Raw genomic sequence first — 13,116 nt, forward strand, 5'->3', positions numbered from 1 at the left:
GGCGCTTACGAACACGCGGCAGCCTAACGAACACACGCGAGCGGAGGGAAGGGTACAGCTCTCTCTTCATCTGTGCATTCCCTCTATTCCATACAGCAGAGCAGCAGAATACATCTGCTGTAACTGACACGCAACAACCAACCAGAAGTCGGTTTGTTTGCACGCTGGTTCTGTATACCTTTTATAATACACATCATGACAGCACACGCTCTACTGAATATACAGTTAAGTTGGGAAGCCTGGGTTTGAGGATAGTGTGACTTTGTAGAGGATCATACTGTATTTTTTCAAATATTAAGAATGGGTTAATCACAAGGGTAGTGCAACCACAAACATGCTCAGCTCCACCCGCTTGTGTTTTATAAACCATGAGGGTTGTGTTAATCACATGTCAACCCTCTCAAGTCAGAGACGTTTTTATGGTGCAGAACCAAAGAGGTCAAAGAGAAATGGAGAGAAGCTGACATTCCAACATTGACCCTTCGCTTTGTAGAAAGCTGGCCATCTCATGCAGCTATCACATGCTGTTCAGTGGTCTCTGGGGTGTGCTGTGTCTCTAAACATAGACGCTGTGTGTTTGAAGCCAACCGGGGGGGGGGGGGGGGGGGGGGTTGCTCTTTAGCAGTTTCCTCATCGAGAGTCTTTCCTGCAGTTTAACTTCCTGTTTCACATTTTTGCTTTCATCGACATTTCCTGTCAATACAGTGCAGGAGTGCGGGGTTTGCCCGCAGGGGAAGTGGGACGTGGGAATTGTTGAACAAGTACTTGACTTAATAGCACATGTCACTTGGCAGCACTAATTACTGCCTGAACAAAGCCTGTGAGGTGTTTGAAGCCGCTGTAATGTTGCGACCATTCGTTCATTAATACAATCAAGAGAAATTGAGTGTAAGGGTCCTTGAGGCATTGTTACACCGGTGCAATATTAACACCATCAGGGATGTGCCCCATCCTCACCTCCTCGAACGCCCACAGAGACACCGCGAGGATTAGGATACCATAGGGGGGGAGAGACATCCAATCCCATCAAGCCTCTCGTGAAAACGCTGTGCTGCAGGTTGGCTCTGCCGGCTGTGGCTCCACCCCCCCCCCCCCCCCACACGTGGGACCCCGAGAGCTGAGTGGACATCCTCTCCCTGTGGCCTAGAAGGTGGCCCCGAAAGAGCCTGCTCAGCGAGAGGGAGAGTTCAGGAAGGTCAACAAGTGGGTGTGGAATGTACGCTTTTCCCACGCAGTTCACCTCCACAGAGTCTCTGAGGACCCGTGTGTGTCTGGCCCCAGCAGAGCAGAGGGGAATGCCGGGGGCGCTGTCCCAGATCCTTGGCCAAGTGTTTGAGGAGAGGCTGGGTTAAGACAAACACCCTGGAGAGAGCAACAGGATGAATCTCGGAGCCGGGGGAGGAAGTGAGAACGTTTGGAGGGGTTGAGGGAATGCGTGTATGTGTGGGTTAGGGTTAGGAGTGGAGTCTGGAGCATCTGGAGTGACGCGAACACACTGCCCGCTGTGCTGTAGCCGGGCCGAGCCCTGGGGAAACTGAGAGAGCTCGCCGTGTGAAGTCCTGTGTTTCCACACTTCCTCTACGAGCAGAGTAACTCTGCCACAACACTGTCAGAGCGCATCAGCAGACAAGGGGGGGGGGCTGACACCTCCCAGCAGTGTCCTGGGGCGACTGCCTCCAGCCCCCCTGCCCCCCGGCCCACAGCTCCACAGAGGCTGTGCCTGTTGCCTTAGCCCCTTCTCTCCAGCCCATTCAGCTTCTCTGGGCCACAGGACACCACGCAGGGTTCCCTAACACAATATCCCTCTGGCCTAATCTGGGGGAAGAATGCCCATGTGTGCATTAGGTATTAACACAGTGGAGTCAGACAGAACACACAGTAATAACAAGGCATGGTCGGACAGGACAATGTCAAGAGCTTTCTTTTTTTCTTCTTCCAAACACTGAACTGTTGCAGTGAGCTGGGAGACTGGTGTACTCTGTATTCATAAGCCTTGTTAAAGGAATGACCTCATTTAAAAACATGGAGGGCCTCACTGAAATCAACAATGATTTCTTCCCCTACTGGCGGAGAATTGTTCTCAGTCATGTCATCACTCTGTGTTGTGTCCCAGCGCCTTGCAGCTTTTCAACAGATCAGGAGTATTCTAGGTTTCCACCTGCTCTGTGAAAGTGCAGAGTACTGAGGACCAGGAATGAGTAATGACAGTCTCTTAAAAGGCTAGAATGTAACCACAGTTATGCCCCTCAGCACGGTCGCGCACACACACACACCAGCTGGGAGGAACAGGCAGAAACTCTTGCCCATCCGCACAGCCCAACCAATCAGGGGTCATGAACTGTTCAGCCAATCACTTTCCACCACACAGCAGAGAGGCCCCACACTACCAAGGCAGCCGTCTCAGCCGGCTTAGTGGAGGTCGAGGGTGCATCCTAGGACCCCCCCCCCCCCCGGTTGACAGTTCACTAGACTACAGGGGTGTGCTATTAACATAGTCAGCAATCATTGAGTCCTTCCCAGTACATTAGAGTAGTTCAAACAGAGTGCCGATCAATGCCCCCGGCCGGACATTAAAGCCGACGCACTGTCACCAACTTGTTGTGCGGACGTTTCAGTCCAGACGGGCCGACCGGTGGGGTAGGGAGGCGGGGGACAGGGGGAGGGGGGCGGGGGACAGGCAGGTTAGCCAATGAGGTGTGAGAAGCCAGCAGAGTTATTTAAGCCTGTTCATTTTGGATTTGAGGAAAACAATTATTCTAGACTAGATATTCAAATGATCTACTCGATAATATTCATGTTCTTGAGCTCGACACTTTAATAACACTGTTTATGAAATCAGCACGTCAGTCCCTGACGATTCCAATGGTCTGCGTGTAGCTCAAGGTAAACATGGTTTAACAGGAGTTGACACTGAGGAAGAGATCTGAATATTCTTAATCGCAGAAGTGCTGATGAAATCCGAATAGTAGATAGTGGTTCTCTACGAGTCCATCTGTTGCAGCGGAAATGTGTCTTTTGCCTTGCTCTGACAGCAGCTGGCAGAGAGGAAGACGCAATATGGGATAAAGAGATGAGCGGAGGGAGGGAGAGAGAGATATGTTTGCTGCGTGAGAAGCAGGCTGTGAATCCTGAACAGATTTAGAATCGGCATGCCCAGTCTGGCGCTCACGTACTGGATCTGGCAGCATTAAATAAAGGTACGGTGAGCCGCATATTTGCCCCCTTTTTTCTTCGGTTGACGGAACGATCATGCCTTGGAGGGAGGGGGAGGAGTCACATGCAAATGCCGTGAACTATCACAATATTCCTTCTGATGGATGAACATTGGAAAAAGCTGCTTGGTACAAGATCCTGTCATAGTTATGTGTCTCTCTGTCTCTTTGTCTCTGTCTCTGTCTCTCTCTCTCTCTGTCTCCCTCTATGTCCTTCTCTCTGTCTCTCTCTGTCTACCTCTATGTCCTTCTCTCTGTCTCTCTATGTCTCCCTCTCTGTCTCCCTCTGTCTCTCTTTCTCTGTCTCTCTCTGTCTCTCTCTATGTCTCTATGTCTCTATGTCTCTGTCTATGCTTCTCTCTCTGTCTCTCTGTCTCTCTGTCTCTCTGTCTCTCTCTCTCTGTCTCCCTCTATGTCCTTCTCTCTGTCTCTCTATGTCTCCCTCTCTGTCTCCCTCTGTCTCTCTTTCTCTGTCTCTCTCTCTCTCTCTCTCTCTCTCTGTCTCCCTCTATGTCCTTCTCTCTGTCTCTCTGTCTCTCCCTCTCTGTCTCCCTCTGTCTCTCTCTCTCTGTCTCCCTCTATGTCTCTCTGTACATCCCCATCTTACTGTGTTCTGTTCCTCTTTTCCTCTGCATCTTCCTCGCTCTTTCTCTTTATCCCTCATTCGTCCTGTCGGGTTTCCATATCGACAGAGGCCTCGTTATTAAGCCACATCTGCTACCCCCCCCCCCCCCCCAAGCATTTACAGACGAGGGAGTCTCTAAACTATGACCAGTATAATCCAGTATCACGATAAACCATGTCTATGAGGGTCAAGCTTAGCTTTACAACGTGAATGTACTGTATGTAGAGGCATTGTTTGAGCTTGGGAACAGGAATCCCACAGGACAGCACAGGCCAGTAAACAGCCAGTGGTATTGGGCCATTTTGGGTTGAGACGGGCATATGGTTATGATTGGCAAAGTACAGTGGAGAGAATAATCATTGTGCATTGGTGCTTTAACTGGCCCCAGCCCCTCACATGAGCAGATTAGAAACACATGTTCCAGTGTGATTGTGTCGAAGGGGCCGTAAAGACGAAAATGCTGGCTGCGGAACACCGCGCCTCTGAGTCACAGAACCACACAGGAACCCTCTCTGCACGTTCTAGAACGGCTGACGCAACACATGGATCTCATTTGCCTGACTAAGGGGTTTGAATTCAGATTTACTGTACAGTGCTGTTGTTGTGGTTAATAGAAATAGTGCCTTGTTTGAGCCAACGTTCCCAACCCTATGAAAACTATAACGTATGCCAATAGCTAGCTCAAGACGATACTGCACAGTCACTATATGTGATGAGAATGGTGTATTGTGAGTAAAGTGAAATATTGTACGCTTCAGTAAAAACTCTGGCAGGCGGATATTGTATTCTCTATGCCGGTGAAATGGAATCTGGAGGGCGTGAGGGGTCAAAGGGTCAGTGTTTTCACACTGGTGTTAATGTGTTGGTAGGGAGGTAGACTGTCCTCCTAGCCACGTCGCAGCTGCGTCTGGCAGGCTGCAGAGAAAGTCCCTGGTCCGCACTATATTTACGACTTAATCCTGGGCTTCAAAAGGCAATGTGATACGACAGACAGCCAAGGTATGGCCATGCCTTAGCAAACCCCTGTGTTGTGGTGTGAACAGGGTCATAGACAGCCAGGGATTGAAGAATCAATCAATAGACTGCAGTTTGCTTGGAGAGGTTTCTTCACAGCTGTCAGACTGTGAAGCGTTGCCTTACTTGGCAGACAGGCTGGGTATTCTGTGTGTGTACAGTTATTCATTTTTACATTTTCACTTTTTGTTTTTAATGATTCCAGTGGTGGAAAATCAGGCGTTGTCTGTAATACAGACCGGTCTTGTGAAAGTGATTCACACACTCAATCATAGATTTACAAACACAAAAGAATGTTCTGAAGCCTCTTTTACGCTGGCATTTGAGGTTTGTTAAAGAAATAGCTGTAAACAGACATGCAATGGTTCCTGTAGGGAAAGATCACACCAGTCACAGTATGTGACTTTTTATGGAGCTTTATACAGTATACACAGTGCTGGCAAACACTCCATCCAGCCTATCTGGTGCTCATGAGTATCTGCCCCATCAGCAGGTTTCGAATGTCTGATTGAGGGAATGCTAACAGGCTTATCTCCCTGAAACAGAGCTTGTTACGAGCCCCACTTCCTACCTCACATGCTGCAATGCGAACAGGCATGATGTCGCCTCCATCCAGCTTCCCTCTCCCCTCCTTTCCACTCTCACCCAAATTAATTAACTCTTGAATTCATTATGAATAATCCATTCTCTAAACATTCGAGAGGGGCTTCCTGTCACAGCATTCCTACGATTTGGAATTCATTTCAAAAGACAGTTTTTTTCCCTTTACCCAATAATCATCATGATGGTGTGTATGTGTGTGTGTGAGGGGGGGTAAGCATGTCTCATTTGCCTAACAATGTGCTACACCAACTCTACTGGCTAAACAATATGTGAACACAGAACACTAAGGAAGCCCTTCCATTCACATTACTTCCGTAATACCAAGCGGTACTGTACTGTTGCTAATATTCTGGATGATTCTAATCTAGAATTCTGTATTTCTTACTGCTCCATATACCTTGACCCCTTTTCTCACCACTCGTATTTTACAAATGATTTTCCAGGGTCCAGAGAGTAGCTAGGAACAGTGCTGCTGATGATGCTTTAACTCACCATGGGATAAGCACTTTTGGACACTTGAGGAAAAGGTGGTCCAGAGAGAGGAGGCTGTTCCGGCCCCGATCACAGGGAATGTGAGGAATGTCAGGTTGTCAGTTGACGGTGCCCCTCTGTGGCAGGTGGAACAGCCAGCAACCTCCCCTGTCAGCCCCAGATACATGTGGCAGCACCTGTCACTCCACCGGTCGGCACAAGTGGCCATGGTCCATGACCCAGGGACCACCATGGTCTGGGAAACTCCTCTGGGAAACGGCCCTGTCGGCAAGATTCTCTCTCTGGGCCTGTAGTCAAGTTAGGAAAGCTAACCCCCTTTTATGGAGTTGCAGTCCATCAAAACCGTGAGATTTGAGTGGGTCAGAGCAATGCTGCTTCATAAACAAGGAGTTCTTTCCTGTGTATGCCGAGTGATTTAGATTCAGTTTAAACACAAACTCTGTAAAAAAAAAAAAAAAAACATCATGCTGACTTTTACTTCCAGCAAGAAAACAAAAGGATATCCCTATATTTCTGAAGGGCTGTTTCATTTTTCACTACATGAATCAACAAGCCCTAGACCCACTCCAAACCACAATCATCTCTCTTACATGGAACCAAATGAACTGATCCGGTCTAACCACAGTAACACTTCCTCTTGTCGAAACTCTTAACTGCCAGGTGATCATGTGCCTGAGAGTGTGAGGAAGGGCTTCACTACATCCTCCCCCACCAGCAGATTGCCTGTAATCCATCATCCACTTCCTGTTCCCTCCCCCCATCCCAGCTCAGATTACCCACTTCCTGCGTGCGCTGTAGGACTTCCTGCTTGGACCCCAGGCAGCACGGAGGCGGTGAACAACACATTTATCTCACTCAGCACACGGCGAATCACTCTCACTTCTATAGGTTATTGAGTTCTGTTTTGCCTCTTGCACGTGTACATACTTCTGAATTGGAAATGTGAGTTATGACACAATATGCAAGGTGAACAAGAGTATCTAAGTCCCTCATGCCCCCTCTATCTCTCTCTCTCGCTCTCTCACACACACACACACAAACACAGATTATATTGCAGGTCTACAGTATGTGTGTTTTTGAATTGAGCAGCCGTGGGATCCTGGATGCGGTAAACTCAGAGTAGTGAATCCCTCTGGCTGGCTCTGCTGCTGGCACAGACTGAGGCCACGTTTAAGATTAGCTCATTGGCCGTTCTGTTGTCTGGCAACGAGAGAGGCCTTCTCCAGACACCTAACCCTTCTCCAAATGCTCTTGAGACAGCCTGCCCAACACAGCTTCACAGAACCTCTTCCATTGACCCAACTGTGGAGATGACACAGAACATGGCATGGTTCCCCAAGTGCTGTAACCTTCTGATACTGGGTGGTAGGTGGTTCGGTTGGTCATATTCACAGCAAACGCTTCACATGTTGAGAGGGCAGGACCTCGCAGCACTGTTCGTACCCGTGTGTTTTCAAATGGAAATGTAATGATGCAGTGCTGTGGTGTTTTAATTAGTTTTCTCCGCAGCGCTTCTCAGTTGCCTCACAAAGCCTGAAAGGACAAACCATAGAAGAAGGACAAACCATAGAAGAAGAAACACAACCAAACAGGAAAGTCAGCCGTTTGTGCTCAGAGACCTTTAGGCTCTGCTCACCCCCCCAGCCCACTCCCCTGCTTCACCCCCCCACACACACCTTTACCCCCACCCCTTACCACTTCTGTTTGATCAGTGGTGGTGTAAGTGCTCCCAGGTCTAGTGGTGACAGTAACATAACAGCTTTGTGATGACCAGCCACAGGACGCTGGTTCATCTCCCTCCTCTTCCTACCAGAGCCACAGCGATGATCTGACCCTCTATGTAGAGCAGAGCCTTCCAGACCCCCCCTGTGGGACTCAGGAAAGACTTACCTGCCAACCCTACTGTACCTACAGTGGCGACTCCATAAACTTTGGCTAACTCACGGCGCAAGAAAGAATGGGGGGCGGGGGCGGGGGGGGGGGGGGGGGTCTAATATGTGGTGGAAAAAATGCTGATCCCAAATGCACAAAAAGAAGGGAAGTGCTGAGGTTGCTCTTAAACCCAGATTTAGTCCAAAATGAACCCAGGGATGCACTGCTTGTATGGAGGTTTATAAAGACTGTGAGACGGCTGCAGCGAAGCGGATGTGAGTGCAAACACTAACTTGCTGTGCTCTGACGGCAGCTACACTGTTCGTGGCCTCAGCTAGTCTTTCAGTGCTGAAGATAATGAAGTAACTCCATATCCGTTTTTTTTTATTCATGAGAAGGTGACAACTCTCAACAGGGATTTGCTTATGTCTGTGTTTCGCTTCAACCAGCATCAGGCTCCCTCTTCACCCCACTCGTATCAACCCTGTCCACCTCAATTATTCAGCACCGCTTGCTTCACTACATAAGTAGGGTGCAGAAAAGCCTTTCAGGAACAGTACAAAATGTTGATGGATCCCTAAATAAAGCGCTAAAGGGTAGTTTGTCAGAGCTCATAGGATTAGGTGTAAACGCTAGCTACCGACACTTAGCTACTCTTTCTCACCGCGTCTGCTTGGTTCTCTGGGAGCTCTGCTCCACTGTCCAAGTGCATGTGAAGTGGTGCTTCATTTAGAGAGGCTGTCTGCCTGCTCACTGTCTTCCCCTAATACACAGAGATTATCAAAGTACACTCTCTGGGGCCATAGCCACAGCCAGCCTATGAATCACCGGCCATGAAGGGACCTTTTGGTGCGGCTCCCTGCACACAAGGAATTAGTTGGGGGTTAGTGATGCATAATGAATCCATTAGTGTCAACCAGGTTGTGGAGGGATGGGATATTTGTTGGAGCAAATATGATGAAGTTCATCAGGTTCTTACTTACGCAAGGGAGGAAGAAAAACGATGTACTGTGGGTTCTATGTGGTACGATGGTAGCACGATGGTGGTATGGGCCCGTTTGAACCTGCTTAACATCTGAACGAGATTTGCGGTGATTTCAGTGCATACATCACAGGCAGGAAAGTGGAGGGGGCATCAGGGGTAAGTAATTACCCACAGGGGCACTATCTCTTCCATTCCCGACAGGGCATTGAATATTTCACCTGCACATTAGAGAGCCATGGTGAGGTAAATCCAAAGGAATTACCGCTGGTGAGGTAAATCCACAGAGATTCAACTATAGCTGGGATCTGGGGATCACAGCAACACGACAACTGGCTGCCGTTACGTAAGTCTGACCTGCTTGTGGCAGATGTTGGGAAGCTCTGCAGACTCAATCCTGAGTCCAGATTCAGTAGAGCTTTCCAGTAAAGTATTTGACCGGCTAGCAGTTGACGGCAAGTGTGTTTTCCTGTGTGACAGGGATGCTGTAAAGACAGATGGTCATTCTCCCTGGTCACAGGAATGGTTCCTCATGTTGTCTAAACAGTGGCGAGGCAACAGCAGGGGGCATGCCCCCCAGAAGGTGCGTCCTGTCAGGGTGAAAGGTCAGGCGCCCCCCCCCCCCGCCTGCCTGCCGGAAAGGGGCGTTGTTGACAAAGCACTCCGTCCATCTGCAGGATAATGAAATCAATCCACCAACAGGCTGCAGAGAAGAGGCGCTTCAGTTACGGCTCCTCCTCTCGCTCCTCCTCCAGAAGGACAGTTCAAACGTGGCTCGCTTGGACAGCCGTGTGGGCAGTGAGAGGAGCTCTAGTTCTCCCCATTTACATTTAGTCATTTAACTCTTCACTCTTACAGTAAGTACAGGGGCATTCCCCCCCCAAGGCAAGTAGGGTGAAGTGCCTTGCCCAAGGACACAACGTCATTTGGCACGGCGGGGAATCGATCCAGCAACCTTCTGATTACTAGCCCAACTCCCTCACTGCTCAGCCATCTGACTCCCCATCTCTTTTGTCTGAGAGAAAGGTGGATCCTCCTGCTTGCAGGAAACTGCTGGTACTGTATGTGCACTGTAGGTGTTATTGTATTGTGTGGAGGAGGCCTGGTCGTCATAAAATACCTGTTTCATTGTAAATAAGGGGGGGTGGGAGAGCAAGGCTGCCTGCTGGATGGATTGGTGGGAGGTGCAGAGGACTGAGTCACCTCTTCACCCTTCATCCATCTTTATTTCCTCTGTGACCACAAGACGCATGAAGACAGGTCATGACCCCACAACCCTGACTCTGTCATCCTTTGCTGTCTGCAGAAAGCCCTACTCTGAGCGAGATGCCCCGCCCTGCCTGCGATTTATGCCTGCTCAAGGCCATTTGTAGTGTTATTACCTCATTTCTCAAATCCTCTTGACGTTTTACTTATCTAGTTAACCGTTAAGCAGTAAAGGAGAACGCGGGGGACCTGGGAGGTCATCTTCGTCCTCCGTAACCCCGTCTGCAGGATAATCATCTCCCGGGTTGAAGTTGGAGAGCCAGAACTGAGAGCCAGAACTGTCCAGTTCCTCAGTAGAACAACTGTGTTTCCGTGGATGACTCTCTTGGTTTTTCCTCACCGAAACCCAAATCTTTTCTCTCACGGAAGTGCTTTAATCTGCACAGTGCCCTTGGACTAAGGATGATTACAGTTGGTAGACAGATTAATTCTTGTGTGAAGAGAGCTAGAAGAAGGTTGGCATGAATGAGAGAAACACAGGGAAGGCTGTTGGGAACATGACCATGTGAGAATGTAGTAAAGGGTATTGTGAAAGGTATTGTATTTCCTTTCCCAGTAATTGAAGCTTCCAGAATTATACGCCCTGTCAGTTCATCCGGCCTTTATAAATCAATAAAAATGCTTATAATTTCAATTTTTGGATTGGCTGGTTGAGAATAAACAATTGACAGTACTGAGTTGTACAATTACACAGAATTTGTATTCCTCATCTATTGTACATAGACACACACATGCACTCACACACACACAGAGATTAACTGTGGCTTTAAATGAATCAGCATAGAAAGCTTCGTTTTGCCCATAAAATTGAACAATTTGGATTTCTCTTTTTCTTCCAAAATGCACTTTATGAGCCTATGGGTCCAAGAACCTCTGAATAAAAAAGATGTTTTAATTTCTTAATTCCATTCCCAGTGTAAGTTGTAACGATACCCTTACCTTAAGAAGAGTTAGAAGAAGATGGGCATTAACTAGACCGTTTTTTACTAGCCTTAAGATGGTACCAAAATTACAGAGCATCATAGTGTGACTAACCGAATCCCAGCCTACTGCCCCCCTGCGCTCCTCTGCATCTCCGCTCTGAATGCATAATGATAGACTTGCTCACATAACGCCTGCTCCAAAAAGATAATGATGCGTAATGCGAGTCGTGACTGGCACCTCAGCGAGGACGTATGGAAAAATGTCGCTCCATAGGGGAGGGAGGGGGGGGGGAGAGCGCCGGAAGTTCTGCCCACCACTGGATAATAACAAGAACACGTCTGCCTACGCTCTCGTCAGGTCTCATCCGCCCCACAGTCTATCCAGTGTTCAGAGCGAAGGTGTGTGTGTGTGTGTGTGTGTGTGGGAGGACACAGCTAGCTGGCAAGATGGCGTGGGACACTGGAGGTTTGTAATGACTGACTCAACTCTTATCTTTAGCCAGACACGTGGAGTGTGTGTGTGTGTCTGTGGGGGGGGGGGGGGGGGGTGAGGTCACTTTCTTTCTCTCACATTTACTTCTGCAACAATGGGTTTGTTTCAGGCTCTGTTTAGTATGAGAAATGAATGGGCTGGTTTATTGATCCCATGGTTGATTATTGATGCACGCCTTCAGTGTTCCACGGTCGCAGTTCGAGTACAGAGGCTAAATATTGTTGAGCTGCAATTAAATCAAATTCATCTGTGTAGGCAGAGAGACGTCACAGAGACACTGTGCTGGGTGGGGCGGAGGGATCTGCTCAGCCTCAGGTGAGATCACCAGACTGTCATCTCATTCTGCCAGAGATTACAGACAGGGGTGACGGGAGCAGGCTGCCTGATATAATTGCACACTTTGTCACCAAGGCCTTTCCGCCCGCCCGCCCGCCCTCCCTCCCTCCCTCCCCTGTATGTTAATGACAGCAGGGCAGACTAGTGTCTTTCCCGACACGATCAGGGTAAGAGCTCCTCACAGCATTCACAACACAGCTCCCTCCACCAGAGTAAGTCCCCAAGGCTAAGACTGGGCTGGGCTGAGCTGCACACTGATTACAGCATGAAATTGAACACCTAACGCTACTCTGCGAGCTCTGGGTCGGAGCACAAAAGGCTTCTCCCACGCAGGGCCCGGCTCTCGCGCTGAGGAACCCAGGGAACAGGTGGCTCCGCCTGGGGGAGCTCAGCGGGACTCCTGTCTGATTCAAACCCGTCGCTTGACTTCACGGTTCCCCTGCTAAAGTGGGGGTGCTCCGACTCGTGGAAGGTGGCAGGAAACACGAAAGGTGCTGGGGTCGAGTGGCAAGCACTCTTATAGAAGGTGAGGAAGTCACGGATGTAATGATATGCCGGGATCGTTCTCAGGGCACGACCGGTGGGAAATGTCCCACCTCCCCGCCCTGTTGTTTGACATGGTTTAATGTTTGATTATTCTCCTGCTTCAAAAAATCTGAGTCCACCTGCATGGAATGTGTAAATCAAGGTGAGCTGTCTGTCTCAAGGGAGGGGCACTGAGGTCATTGTGGAATGAGCGAGAGAAAGTGAGTATGTTCCTGGGAAGAGGCCAAGTTGGCGGACACCCCGGCACTTCTCCTTTCCCTCGACCCCAAAATCAACAGATGATATACGTACTTGAGTAATGTAGTAACGTGTTGGGAGTGCTTATCTCTCCCATAACCTCTCTCGCCTCCCTAGCTGTGTCAATGGCAGCTCACTCGGGAATAGGAGGAGGACACTTGAGTGTTATTCAATTAGGCGGGAGGAGAGGGAGACTTGTTGATACAGAGGGGCCTACCAGCCTGTTACAGGACAAGAAACAGATGGGATTTTATACTTAACTAGCAGGAACACAATGAGGAGTTTCAGCGTCTGCTGATGTCCACAGCTGGAAGCTGGGTGGAGGTTTGACACCTGGGTCGAACTGGCCGTCGGGAGAGTCGGGAAATTTCCCAAATGGCCGGTCAAACCGCCGCGGCATAATGCAAAAAAAAAATATATATACACACGTATAATAATAATAATAATAATAATAATAATAATAATAATAATACAAGGCCGTGGGCCAGTCTGCGTTACAAAAGTCCCAGGCCGTT

This window comes from Hypomesus nipponensis, chromosome 15, assembly GCF_054491055.1.
Source record: "Hypomesus nipponensis isolate SF chromosome 15, ASM5449105v1, whole genome shotgun sequence".
In the NCBI taxonomy this organism is placed as follows: Eukaryota; Metazoa; Chordata; class Actinopteri; order Osmeriformes; family Osmeridae; genus Hypomesus; species Hypomesus nipponensis.